This window comes from Macaca fascicularis, chromosome 7 (assembly GCF_037993035.2).
Source record: "Macaca fascicularis isolate 582-1 chromosome 7, T2T-MFA8v1.1".
NCBI lineage: Eukaryota > Metazoa > Chordata > Mammalia > Primates > Cercopithecidae > Macaca > Macaca fascicularis.
The window spans coordinates 11662850-11677876 of NC_088381.1; the positions used below are offsets into that span (position 1 = coordinate 11662850).

General features: G+C 37.1%; 1 protein-coding gene across 15 annotated transcripts in view; it reads right to left on the reverse strand.

Annotated features, from left to right (window-relative positions):
• Nucleotides 1–15027, reverse strand: part of DPH6 (diphthamine biosynthesis 6) — a 452678-nt gene that overhangs the window by 33408 nt on the left and 404243 nt on the right. For 2 of the 15 annotated variants that reach the window (XR_012414746.1, XR_012414743.1), the window contains exon 12: nucleotides 13172–13256. The exons of 12 other annotated variants lie outside the window; for them this stretch is intronic. The gene's annotated coding sequence lies outside the window, so the exon portion shown is untranslated. Of the gene's footprint in view, nucleotides 1–13171; nucleotides 13257–15027 lie in introns of those variants that run through there. One more of the 15 variants, XR_012414750.1, reaches the window with a different exon arrangement.

Genomic DNA, 15027 nt, shown 5'->3' on the forward strand with positions numbered 1-15027 from the left:
AGTCATTAGGGAGAACAGTAGGAAGCTAAAAACAGAACTGTATTGGTGAGAATAGAATTTAGCACAGTCATTAGGGAGAACAGTAGGAAGCTAAAAATAGAACTATCATATGATCCAGCAACCCCATCTGTTGAGTATATATCTAAAAGAAAGAAAATCACCATATCGAAGAGATATCTGCACTCTCATTTTTATTACAGCACTATTCACAATAGCCAAGGTGGAATCAATCTAAGTGTCCATCAATGGATGAACAGACAAAGAAAATGTGATATGGATATACAATGGAATATTATTCAGCCATGAAAGATAATGGAATTCTGTCATTTACAACAACATGATTGCAACTAGAGGCCATTACGTTAAGTGAAATAAGCCAGGCACAGAAAAACGAATATTCCATGTTCTCACTCATGTGTGGGAGCTAAAAAAAAAGTTGACTAATGGAGATAGAGAATAGAATGGTGGTTACCAGAGGCTAAGAGAGTAGTAGGGACAGGGAGATAGAAAGGGGATCGCTAATAGGTACAAAAATATAGTGAGATACAAGGATGTAGTGTTTGGTACCACAATAAGGCAACTACAGTTAACAATAATTTATTGTATCTTTCAAAATAACTAGAAGAGTGGAATTGGAATGTTCCTAACACACACACAGACACACACACGCACAGACAAATAAATGCTTGAGGTGATGGCTATCCCAATTACTCTGATTTGATTATTACACATTGTATCATTGTATCAAAATATCACATGTATCTCATAAATATGTACAACTAATATGGATCCATAATAATAATAAAAGATAAAGAAGTAATGTAAATGTAAATAAATGTCAAAAAAGAATTTGCATGTTTTCAATCTTTTCTTCCAAAATATTTTAAATTATTTATTAAAATTACAGGGCAAAATACAAAATACATTTTAAAAACACAGTGGCCATGCAAACTTCAGGGGAAGAGCATTATAGGCAGAAGGAATAGCTAGTGCTAAGACTTTCAGATGAAAATGTTTGTAAGAGGAATATGAAGAAAGCCAGTGTGGCTGGTGCACAGCGAGAGATGATAAGGCAGTAAAGGCTAGGATCAAAGAACTCCACATAGGCCAGATGACACAGGGGCAAGAGTATGGATTTTATTCTAAGTGGAATAAAATGCCACGGGAGGCTTTTAAGCAGGGGAGCGATGTGATCTGATTTATGTTTTAGCAAAGCTCTCTTTGGCTTCTGTGTGGAAACTATAGACAAGCAAGAAGAAACCAAACAGAGATTTCTGTGGCAGCCCAGCTGAATGATAATGGTGGTGTGGGTAGGCAGTGGTATGAATGGGCTGAAATGTATAGACTAGCAGATGTTATGGAAGCAGTGTCAAGGGGCTTGGTGATGGATGGGATGTAGTGGGTCAAAGAGAGGACTCAAAGGTAATTCTGAAATTTTTCACTTGAGTAATTGACTGGGTGGTCACATCCTTCACTAATCTAGGGAAGACTGGAGAAGGTGCAGACTGGGGTGAGAGGGTGAAATCAAAAGTCTAAATGGTGGATGATGTGGCTGAATATATAGCTGCTGGAGTCAGACTGCCAAAGGCTTCCAAGAAGAAAAAAACAGTGGCAGCCCCTATTACTATTAAGATTATCTAACAGGATATCTGATAAAAATTATATATTGTAGCATTTTCAGAGCTTGAAATACTGGTTCATAAAAATGGGGATATTTTACTCAGTTACGAGTTCTATTGCCAATGGGCAGTATCTCAGAAACAGGATGTCTGTAAAGAGGATCTTTGTTGTGACAAGGAAGAAAAACTGTTGCTCTTTGTGAGAAAATGTTTCCAGTTTACAATTAATTTTATTTTTCTGACTGAATTTCTTTTCCAATTCCACAAGCCTGGTTAATAAGAACACTCCATGTATAATTTAGGAAATCTAGACAGGGAAAATCATCAAAGAGAATGCAAGTGATGAAGAAAATCAATGTGCTTACCCACTCTGTGTGTTCACTTATCCTTCATTTTCCACTTCTTTCGTCTTCATAAAAACTTGGCCACTGAAGCCAAGTGAACCATTGAAATGTATATATTTTTTCCTTAAGAAGCAAATTTTGGCTCACGTGTGTCAATTTCAAAAGTAGCTGCTTCTTTCCTAGATGAGTCATTTTCTAAATAAGTGATTTTGGTTTTTTGTTTGGCAAGTTGAGTAATTTTGGCTTTGTCAATAGTTGGTATTATCATCAAGTAGGAGGCAAATTATTCACTGTGAATGAATTAATATCTCAAAGAACCACAGTTATTTATGCCCTGAGTGATAAGCTTGGGAACTGTTAATCAGCGCACTGACAGAATTTGTCAATGAGATCAATGCATCGCTGTTGGGGATCGTCCAGGAATGATAGAGGACAGGAAACTATCAGAAGATTAGATTCATTCATTTGCTTGCTCCTTCTTTCTTTCTTCTGTTTCTTCCCTTGCTCTTTCTCTTCCTTCCTTAACATATATTCATGATCTCTTCTGTGCTAAGTGTCAGGGATAACCTTAAGGAGACCATATACCGCAACGTTAACAATCTAGCGGGGAAAATAAACACATGAAGACATCGGACATCAATAGAGCACAGAGTACTAAGTACAATAATAACGGTCTATACAATGCTTTAAAGTGCAGATAAGACTCTAACTTGCCCTGTGGGGATTAGGAAGGGCCTCACTGAGAAAAGGAAATACAAATTTGGTAAGTGGAGAAGGTGGTATTTTAGGCCGAAGAAAATGTATGTGCAAAGCCAGGCTCTTGTGAAAAAATATCACCACTACCACAGCAACCGCAATATCATGTGCTTACTTTACATCAGGCACCATGTTAGGTGCTTTTCATAAATGAATGCATTTAATCATTACAACCACTCTATAAGGTAGGTATTATTCCCATTTTTTGGATAAGAAACTAAGTCCCCAAATGGTTAAGAAACTTGTCCCAAAGAAAAACTTTAGGGGGTTGCTTAGGGAGTTGTGAGCCCTTTGGTAGACTGGTATGTGAAGGGTATGGTGGAAAATGTCTCAAGATGAGGCTGGAAAGACCATCACAAGTTTAAGAAACACTAAAGTACATTACTGGGTAGAGTTTAGGCTTACTCTTAAACAGGACACATTTTTCTATCTCTGTCTCCATCCACTCATTTTTTGAATATCTGTTACATAAAGGACTTTAAGGAAGACACAAAAATCATACACAAAATGAATAAAAATGAGGATAAAGGAAGAGAAAAGACGGGAAAATGGAATGGAGTTAGGAATAAGGCCAGCTGAGTAGACACAGTGAATCTCGGCAGACACTGGTGTTGTTTTACATCTTTCTGTGGAAGTTGAACCAAACAAGGAGAGAAGGCCAACCTACCCACTGAGTGAGCTGAAACTGGACCCACTGGAAAGGCCAGGATTTGCTGAAATAATGATTTCTGAAGTCATTTAATCAGATGAATAGTGAATAGACGCAAAATAGAAGTCCTGACGTCTTATTTCTTATAGCACATTTGATATGATTTTAGCTTGGAAAAAATTATAAAGGCCAGGCCACTAGGCCAGGCACGGGGGCTCATGCCTGTGGTCCCAGCACTTTGGGAGGCCAAGGCGGGTGGATCACTTGAGCCCACGAGTTCGAAACCAGCCCAGTCAACATGCTGAAACCATGTCTCTACTAAAATACAAAATTAGCTGGGTGTGGTGGTCCATGCCTGTAATCCCAGCTACTCAGGAGGCTGAGGTGGAGGTTGCAGTGAGCCGAGATTGCACCACAGCACTCCAGCCTGGGTGACAGAATGAGACTCTGTCTCAAAAAAAAAAAAAAAAAAAAAAAAAAAAGGGAGATAGAACCAGATACCCACCTTAACCAAAACATAATCTTAATAAGGCACTCATGGAATGTCTATCTTTAATAATTCTACGACTTGAATATCTGCCAAAATAACCTGTGACATTTATACCAGTTTAACTAAATCAGCGAACTTGCTGGTTGGCTCGTTATTTTTAAACCCATTAAAATATTCAGACACCTAACAAATATGCTAACTTGGGTTTTGGGAACGTTTGATGTATAGCCCTTCCTTTTGGTAGATTAGCTACTGGGGGAAGTTGATTATTCAGGCTACTCTTAAGTTTATAGGATTTAGGCTGGGCACAGTGGCTCACGTCTGTAATCCTAGCACTTTGGGAGGCCGAGGTGGGTGGATCACTTGAGGTCAGGAGTTCGAGACCAGCCTGGCCAACATGGTGAAACCCTGTCTCTACTAAAAATACAAAAATTAGTCGGGCATGGTGGCGCATGCCTGTAATTCCAGCTACTCGGGAGGCTCAGGCAGGAGAATCACTTGAACCTGGGAGGCGGAGGTTGCAGTGAGCCAAAATTGTGCCACTGCATGCCAGCCTGGGCAACAGAGTGAGACTCCGTCTCAAAAAAAAAAAATATATATATATATATATATATACTTATAAGATTATTTAGAAGCCAGTTCAAAAGAAGAGAGGAATAGAGCCAGAACACAAACTATGGAAAAGTTAACTGCTCTGTTAAGAGATTGTCTCAAGCAGTGCCAACTCTAGTGTCAGTAATCCGACTCCATTTTTGTATAAACATTAATAGGGATAGCATGACCAGAGAGGTCTATGTTGAGTTTGTTTCTTGACCAATAACCAATTACCGTCCACAGAAGCAAAAATTAATGGAAGCTGCACATAATCTGAAAATGCTCCTGGTAGATATTTGCATGAAGTGGTAAAAAGTACCATAGTGTCGTGAGAGGCTGCAGCATGACAGCTAGCTCTAAAAGTCACCAATTCGTTATGAGAAAACTGTCCTGAGAGAAACTAATAATTGGTCAGGCATATGGGTTGTGTATGATTCAAGTAAACTGTCAAGTGGCCTAGTAAGTCTAAGATTTGGGGGAACAGAAGGTGAGCCTCTCTGAAAAGGGAATAAATGACAATCTACCAGGAGGTACTGTGCCCCGACTCAGTAAAAGTTTACAACACGCCATGAAAGAGGAAGGATCTCAATTCAGAGAAACCACTGAATAGCTCTGAGGGTAAAATGTCTTAACCAGGGACTTCATTGGCTTACATTTTCAATCAGCTGAACAGAATGAGACCCTGACTGGTGGAAGCTGAGGCAGTTAGCTATGTCATAAGATGATGAGATGAGTCTCCCTACCTATCAGCGGCGTCCCCACAACTTTTCCCCCACTCCATTCATACCTGCGTTAACTTTGTCTAGAATCCATGCTTATTGTCTAAAGAAACCTAATGGCATGTGACATAGCTCTGGCTCTACAGGTCTTTTTAGAACCAAGGTTTTTTTCTGAGATAATAAAATGTGTTAAATACGCTTTAAAAGCTTTAAAATTTATATGGCCATAGTCTCCTGTTCAGTTTTTTTTTTTTTTTTTTTTTTTTTTTTTTTTTTTTTTTTTTAGCTACTCAGCGAATCTGGTCAAACTAGGTACTAGAAAAGTGAAAAGTGGGACCTGCATTAGTTTTGAAATGTGTTTTAAATTTAAATAATTTTTTTCCAAGTAAAATTGATGGTAAATTCTGCTGATCTGTGGAAAGGGATTAACTTTAGTTTCAAGTTCCAGAGGCAGAGATTACCTGGTTCTCACTGAACTGAAAGAGATTCAACTGGTCATCAGTGAATGTGGAAAGCCACTCAGTCAGCTGTGCTGCTTTGAGCTCCCCTCCAACTCCTAGTCCAGTTGTCTATGCTCGTAACTCACACATGTACAGTTATATTTAGGATTAACACAGGACAAAAGCACTCACTCATCACCCATTTAAAATATCCTTTCTATGGATGATGAGAATCCCAGAAAAATCTGTGGGACTGGATTCTGGAGAATCATGGGTAAAATTTCTAGATTTCCCCAATGTACTGTGATTCAATTTATCAGGTAAATGAACATGCTGAGGAATTTTCCCTTGATTTGACAAATTTATCTCTAAGAGAACATCCCATAGTCATTCTACTGGAGACACAGTCTTCATTTTTCATGAATTTCAGGTTGTCACCAATGTTTAGAGGGACTATTTAGCTTCAGGGTGACATATGAGCTATTTCCAAATATTTTGTAGGCTGTTATGCAGATGTAGTACTACACTCATTCGCCAAAGCCACATAGGTGGAATAACATCTTAACAGTCATAGAGCTATCCAAAGTTGAAATTACCTCAGAAGGCTTGACCCCTATTCCCCACTCCAAGAGAAGTTCAGTAAGAGTGTGGATACCTTTTGGCAGGAAAGTCGTGTGTAGAGAGTACTTGGATCACATGATATGGAGCTTTCCAAACCTAAAAGTCCTACGAATGAGTGTTTAAAAAAGTTGTTTTTTAAACAATTTAATTTTGTGGGGTTATCAGCTACATGATAATATCTGAGGAAGGACTTTTTGTTGGAGGCAAAATGTATGCTTATGTTTCACACTTCTAAGTTTTAAAATTGTTGTATTATTTATCACTTTTCAGAGAGCTTACTAGAAATAAATGTGAAAATTTCTTAAGATGTTGAATACTAATAAGGTCATAATTGAAGTTGGAATATTACATTTTTTCTTTTAGACACAACTCCTTGGGTGATATAGAACCCTAAATTTATTTATGTTTTACCTTTTTATTTTGGAAGAGTTAAAATTTATAAAAGTTGATAGACTAGTACAAGGAATGCTTATCTACCTATCACCTAGCTTCAAGAATTATTAATTTATAGGGCAGAATAACTAATTTAAAAGGCAGAATAATGACCTCCAACAAAGATGTCCATGTCCTAAACCCTGGAACTTGTTACTATATTAGGTCACATGGTAAATAGGAATTAAGGTTGCTAATCAATTGGCCTTGGGATGGGGAGATTATCTTGATTGTCCAGGTCAGACCAATCTAATCACATGAGTCCTTATAAGTACAGGAGGGAGGCAGAAGAGAAAGAACCAGACGGATAGCAATGTGAGAAGAACTTGGCCTGATGTTGCTAGCTGAAGATGGAGGAGTGGGACCCTTAGCCAAGGAATGTGGGTGGCTTTTAAACTTGAAAAAGCAGAAATATGGATTCTTGTCTAAAACCTCCTGGAGGCATGTAGGCCTGCCAACACCTTGATTTTAGCTTAGTGAGGCTCATTTCAGACTTCTGACCCACAGAATTATAAGATAATAAATATTTGTTGTTTTAAGCTATTTTGTTTTCATAATTTTGTACAGCAGCCATAGAAACCAAATTGCTAAAAAAGATAAAATAATGTCAAAGTATGAAAAAAATGAAATAATCCTTAAGGATATAGGTAGAAATTTCTTTGTGTATGTTTTCAAGTAAAACAACTATTTACAAACTTAGCAAAGAAAGAGAATGCTGCTATTTTTAGGGTTTTGAGTACAATAGAGATATAAGACTGAATACCTATAAATGAGGTTTTAATATATGCTACCAAAAGTTAAATAGACATTTAAATTGCTGCTATTACAAATTTTATTAATTATTTAAATGATTTAAACCTATTATTCTGATCTTGTGGTACCATTTTTATTAAACTACTTATCTCCATTTCTTAAATTACAAATTAGATAGTCTGGCTTATTTAAATGTCTATATTATGATTGCTCTTGATGGCTTTTCTTTATATGCTATTTATCATCCAGTTTCAACCAAAAGGCAAATATTGGAGAGGGGAAATCATATTATTTTATAAAAGCTAGCGAAATTGTTTATACTTATTAAGATATGTTACTTTCAATAAAACCAATTAAAGTCTAGAATCATTTTTCAAAATCATTCTTTAAATTCCCATTTACATTTACAGGTTTTTTTTTCTTGTCTTGATACATAAAGCATTTAATTTGAGTTGAAAAACCAAGCAACCAGTCACTCAACCAATGGAATGACTCACTTTGGAAACATATCTGTAAGTGAAAACAAAAAATAAAATGAAGGCCGGGTGCAGCGGCTCACGCCTGTAATTCCAGCACTTCGGGAGGTCAAGGTGGGAGGATCGCTTGAGCTTAGGAGTTCAAGACCAGCCCTGGCAACATAGTGAGACACTCATCTTTACAAAATATAAAAAAAAATTAGTGTGGTGGCACATGCCGGTAGTCCCAGCTACTAGAGAGGCTGAAGTGGGAGGACTGCGTGAGCCTAGGAATTTGAGGCTGCAGTGAGTCATGATTATGCTACTGCATGCCAGCCTTGGTGACAGAGCTAGATCCTGCCTAAGAAAAAAAAAGGAAACAAAAACAAAGTAATTAAAATTTATAAGTAGTCATTTTTTAAAATCAATGCAAATGACTTGGATGGAATTTTTCATATGTATTTTTGAATCTTGATAGTGTTAAAATAAAGGGCAAAAGATCAATGACTGTATTACTGAAGTCACGTATACTAATAGATCATTCATTTCTTTTATGTTTCAGGCCTTCCTCCTCTGAGATACCAGCTATATGATTCAGAATCTGGAGTGAAGTTTTATTAAATGTTATCATTCGAGGTAGATTCAACTATAGTGTTTGAAATGTGCAGATTATATTTCTTTGGAAAGTTGCAGGAAAAATGTTGTGACAGCATATACTTGCCTTAAAAGTGTAATTTAGAAACACATACTAATAATATTGAGCATATGGCACAAACTTTAACACACAGGCACACACTAAGTGACAAAATCTCAGGAATACATGTAAGATTTGACATTCTACTTAATACAATTATTTTCAGGAACTTATTCTTTCCAGACACGATGAAAAACGAAAAGGTACAAAAGTGACGGTAGTCTCTAAAGGTATTATGATGGTTAATTTTACGTGTGATAGTTAATATTAGGTATCAACTTGGCTAGGCTACGGTGCTCAGTTGTTTGGTCAAATACAAGTCTAGATGTTAATGTGATGAGTTGATGGTGTTGATGTTTTTAGGTATGATTAGCAATTATAATCAGTAGACTTTGAGTAGAGCAGATCACCCTCTATAATGTGAGTGGGCCTCATCCAATTAGTTGGCCTTCAGAGAAAGAATGAAGTTTCCTGAGGAAGGAGCAACTCTGCCTTGAAATGGCAGCATGCCTTGCTGGAAACTCCAGCTCTGCCTTGAAACTGCAGCACGGAAACTCTGCCTGAGTTTCCCACCGGCTGGCCTGCACCGCAGATTTTAGATTCCAGACTGCAATATCAACTCTTACCTGAATTTCCAGCCTCTTGGCCTGCCCTACAGATTTCAGACTTTCCAGCCTCCAAAATCATATGAGCTGTCTCTCTCTGTCTCTCTCTGTATATATGTATAAATATATTTATATCTCTATCTACATATCCCACCGGTTCTGTTTCTCAGGAGAACCTTCACTAATAAAAGCTATTATTGCCCAAACACCTTTCAAATAAAATATTACCTTGATTACTTCTGAAATAAGGTAATTCTATAGTCTCATTGTGGAGACCTTTCAATGCCTTTATGTAAGTTGATCCAAAATATTGTGTTCTTTTTAACCCTAATTGATAATAACTTTTAAAAAGTTCAAAGGGATTTATTTTTTCTACCCAATATTCTTCTTCCCTGATATTCTTTCCCTACCTCTGCCCAGTGTCCACAACTTTCCTCTCCAGCCCATGAGTCATCTCTCACATATACTCCATTTTTCTAAATTATAAGATCAGTGAAGAGTTTTAGAGACATTCTATCTTAGTTCTGATTTTTAAAAAAATCTTTCTGTGACCATCACTACTGTGTTTTGGATTGTAAGTACTCCCCTTGGTGACTGTTTTCTATCATGTTAACAATATATGTTTAGCCAATAGTTAAAAAAAAAAGTGTGCTGGAATAATTGTTGAAACAAACTAAATGACTCTGGATCAATTACCATAAGGCTGTCTTAAGAAGACTTGTTTTGTCTGCCTTAAAAGAAGACCCTTTAATAAGGTTTAAGAGAAATCTGTGACTTCATTTTATTTTTTAGGCGCAGAATAACTAATTCTGCCTGAAACTCTAAAAAGAATTGGAAACAGCAGGTAATTAAAAGCAATATAGTCCATGGTCAGGTCTGCACTCCTACCTAAGTAGACAGCATCTTTCAAAATGTTTGTTAATATAGGATTTTTTCAAAGCAAAGTTTAAAACTACAAAACTACTCTTTTGCTGTTGCTTAAGAAGGAGTTACCCGTTATGCAATTTATGACTCAGATTATCTTCTTAAACAATGTTACCCATATAAACCTTACTTGAAATCAGCGGTACTGGCATTCAAACATTTTCCTTATATGGAGTTAACTGTGTCCTCTATCATCTGACTGAACCAACTAAAGTCATTTCTCTTAAAGACATCAACAGCTCAAGGAAAAAAAAAGGTTTTCTCCCTAGGGCTGGGGGAGGACTTTTACTCTGCACTTTAAAATGTTTGCTCTGTTCTAAGAAGATATTAGGATCAGTTGACTGACAACAGGAAGAATTTTCCTGGCAGAGAAGGAAGCCAGAGGAGATTCATATGCAGACAAAATTTTAACGATCAGGCTGTTTGTATACCCCATGTCTATTCTAATATGCCAAGCTGGGATAAATCAAATAGGCTCTAAAAATAGGAGATAAAAATGCGATTTCACAATAATTCTGGAGTTTACAGAATATCCATCTAAAGTGTTTCTTTTTTACAGAGTTATTACTGGGCAAAGCTAAACGGCTATTTCAATACATGCACTACTCAAAGGAAAAAAAATCCCTCAAAACTCTGCATTTAAAAAGTGTAATAAAGGTCCAACAGTTTTACTGAAGTGCTAGTGTGGGTTTAGAGAGACTAGGACCCACACAGAGATGCCCAAAATCTGTTTGAAACCAGGAGGGAAAGCAGGACGGATGACCACGTAGTGCTTGGTGGATATGACCACTTTCCAGCTGGCCCTCCCTCCACAGGAGAGGTCGGGACCAAAGTGTCCTGGCTCACAGCGTGAGGTACGTATCTACGCAGCTTGCCTCCATGATGTCCTCAGGTCTTTAGGGCTGGCAGTCTCTTATGGATGTGGGAGCTGGACTCCAGGCATGAATGCAGAGGACTACGTACACATGAAAGCACTGTTGGGGTGGACATGAAGCAAATGCTGCATAGCTCTCAGGACAGACTCCAGTCAGCCTTTCATAGCAACTTTATAATCATCCGGTTTTCCTTGGTTTCTCAAAGAAAATGTGTTCTTTGCGAGAATTAGTAGAACAACGGCTTGTAGACACCATCTTTAATTCCTGCCGTAATATATGTTATGAAAATCCCTCAAAGAGTACAGGAGGCCAGGTTCAGTGGCTCACACCCATAATCCCAGCCCTTTGGGAGGCTGAGGAGGGAAAACTGCCTGAGCCCAGGAGTTCAACAAAAGCCTGGGTAACATAATAAGAGCCCAGCTCTACAAAAAATAAAGCAATGAGCTGGGCATGGTGGCTCACCCTGTAGTCCCAGCTTCTTGGGAGGCTGAGGTGGGAGAATTGCTTGAGCCTGGGAGTTGGAGGCTGCAGTCAGCTGTGATTGCTCCACTGCACTCCAGCCTAAGGGACAAAGTGCGACCCCGTCTCAAAACAAAGTGTAGGAAATCCTGATTTCTGAGTGTGCGGAGAGCAGAGGCTGGGCAGACTCTTCTGTCCAACAGTAGAACATTTTTACCATCTCCCGTATCGCCTTTGGGGACCTTACTTACCCACCGGGCTAAGACTTCCAAATTGAATCTTCTAACCTAGCTGTCTTCCCCTTGTTGGGGTGAGCTTTGGCCTTTTTTCGTGCTAAGGCATTTCACAGGCAAAATGAAGGGTACAAATGAAAATTCAAAATCGAGGCATTCAGGGTTAATTCACGGCTTGCTAAACTATCTAAATTGAACTTTAAATAATTAGACTTAAAATATATTGGGTCAGAAGATAAATTTGATCACAGCAATACAAGAAGAATCTGATTTGGTTTTACCTTTATTCTTCCCTGAAGAAGGCTCTCTTTGAGAACCACTGCAGAACAAATTTAACTTAAATTTGATATAGATTGGATCAAGAAAACTAAAGATAACAGCAACAAGGAAACAATATAAAAAAGAAAAGCCGCCATACACTGATAACTCTAGGAGAATTAATGCAGTTGAAAATTACTTACTGTATGCAGTTTACAAGATTCTGTTTAAAAAAGCATGAACTATTCAGAAAGACTGAAATCTATTATATTAACGATGTATTTGTTTTTAAAGCTCTTTCTTTATTTTTAAAAATAAAGCTACTTAGGAGAAGTATTTTTTGTGTCTCAAGACAATGCAGATAGAGAGAAATACATGGATATACAGACAGAAATATTAACAGTTTGATTTTATTAAACTGTTAATTGCCTAATGATTTTTCCAGTTAGAATTTTTTTAGGATTCTTAATTTTAATTTTTTTTTCTTTTTTTTTGACTGAGTCTCGCTGCATTGGCAGGCTGTAGTGCAGGGGTATGATCTCGGCTCACTGCAACCTCTGCCTCCCAGATTCAAGCAATTCTCCTGCCTCACACTCACAAGTAGCTGGGACTACAGGTGCACGCCACCACGCCCAGCTAATTTCTGTATTTTTAGTAGAGATGGGGTTTCACCATGTTGGCCAGGATGGTCTTGATCTCTTGACCTCGTGATCTGCTCGCCTCGGCCTCCCAAAGTGCTGGGATTACAGGTGTGAGCCACCATACCCGGCATCTTTATTTTAATTCTTAATTTTTTCTTATTTTGGGGACCATTTTCCAAAAAGCATTACTTTCTGTTACCTCCAGTAAATGCATAGTATTTTATGGAAAAGCTATCTTTTGTTAGATAACTTTTTACCTCTTGGGAGGCGTTTTCTCTCTGTCTCTCTTCCCTCAAAAATCCAAGTCAATTTATTTCAAATAAGTGGCAATAAATGGAAAATTTTCACAAGTCTTAATCTGGCCTAGGTGTACAATACTAATAAACCAAGAGCTTCAGAAATTGAGTTACTGGCTTAGCTAAGACCTGACTAAAATGGTTTACCTTTTTTTAAAGCACTAAAAAAAGGCTTTTTTCATAATCACTGCATGCTGTTTTTAAGTCAATTTTGGTTTGTCTCTTCCATTTTTTTCTTGGTATGAACTTTGAGTTTTAAGGATTCTGAGGCAAAGATTTTTGTTGATTTCTAAGTATAGGTAAATAACACTAACCTTATGAATAATTATATCTTCATTTCTTTTCTTCTGTAGATTATTGATTAAAATACATATTCTGTTTTTCTGCAATATGTTCTTTCTGTAATAAACAGAAATGTATAAAGAAGAAAACCCGCCATCTAGAGAGAACCTCTTTTTACATTATGATGAATTTCTTTCTAGTCTTTTGTGTGCATACATACATTTCCAGGTTACTTATTTTAGATTTCAGAGCATAGACATGCTATCTTTCATGTTTGGCACTTAACAGAGTTTCGTTTTTTACTTTCATAGTGTCCTTTAACTGAACTTCCTTTACATGTGAAGTAACTGTCCTAGGATTTGGGAAGAACAATGACCGACAATTATTCTTCATTAGAGGATTTAGAATATGAAAATACTGCTGGGGAGCTGGTTAGCTGATACAAACAGTACAAACATTCTGGGGAGCTAGCTCTAGCTGCATTCTTTAAGCTGGCAGCCTATTCTGGAAGGCTTACAATACACTTGCTCAGAAAACAAATGTTCTCTGTTCCTGTCTATGCGGGGCAGATCCCTTCAGTTTGTCAAAATTCTTCTGCCATTTCTCCCTTTGCTGGAATCCAGTTCTGGGCATGTAATGGACAATTATTGACTTCACTGGAACACACAGAGGTGAAAACAGCTTCAAGTTCTGGGGTAGTAACCTTAGCCAGCCATCAAAGAATAATTTTATTTATGCACTGTGAAAAGGATGGCTGGAGATATTTCTATCTGTATATCCATCCACTTCTGTCTCCATCTATCTACATTGTTTTGAGGCATAAAAAATGCTTCTCTTAAATAGCTTCATTTTTAAAAATAAAGAATGTTTTAAAAGCAAATAGTATATGAAACATTTAAATCCCCTCTGCAATAGCATTTTTGTAATATTCCATAGTTGCATACCCAAATAAACAGAAGTCCAAAATGCCGAAAGGCGACCACCAAAATGGTATATAAAGCTTAGATAAATGTAATGGACTTATAGTTTCTGTGTGTGTCACATGCACGAACACTTTATTCAAAGTTTTACTCATTGAATATGTATTACTTCAATATAATATTACTTGAATGTAATATTACTTTTATGATAGATAAAGCAAAGTAAGCTTATGAGGAAGAATTTTAAAAGTTCTCACTGCAATAAACTTTCATTTGCGGTTCTTAAAAGTATATTTGACCACAGAATGTATTTTAAAAATGTGATATCAAAACCTAAAACTGTCAAGACTATTTCTTTGCTAAATGTTATGGGTATTGCATTTCATGTTTTGTTTTAATATTTCATTTTCTCACCTCCTTATTTCTTCCTTTTCTCTCTTTCTTATAAATACTAGCATAGTTATACCTCTAAACACTATCTTTTACTTTGGATGTTACGAGGAGAGGGAGAAGAAAACTGATAGGTTTTAACCTTTGCATTATTTCAACATGATCTCAAATAGTTCTTTAAAACATTTTTGCCCTATATATTTTCTGTCCTTCTCTTCCCTCTCCATTTTCCTCTCTTTCCTAGAATAATCATGTTGATCTGCCATATTGCAGAAGTAGCAGTAATGGTACTACTAAAGGTGAACTTGAAAAATGTTACGACGTTTATTATCATTGTGTCTGTGCATTGGCTTAGTCTGTACATTATTCATAGATGGAACCTCTAAAATTCTTTAGGCTTCTTATTTAAAATAGTATTCATTTAGTGAATAACTACCATGACCTTATCACCCAACATGTCACCAAGCAGCTAATCAGGCTGTCCTGATGTCCTACTATTAAGGTTAGTCTATTCATAAATGTCTTGGGACAATTGTAATTGACTCTAGGAAAATCAAAGTGGGGATGACACTCCTGAT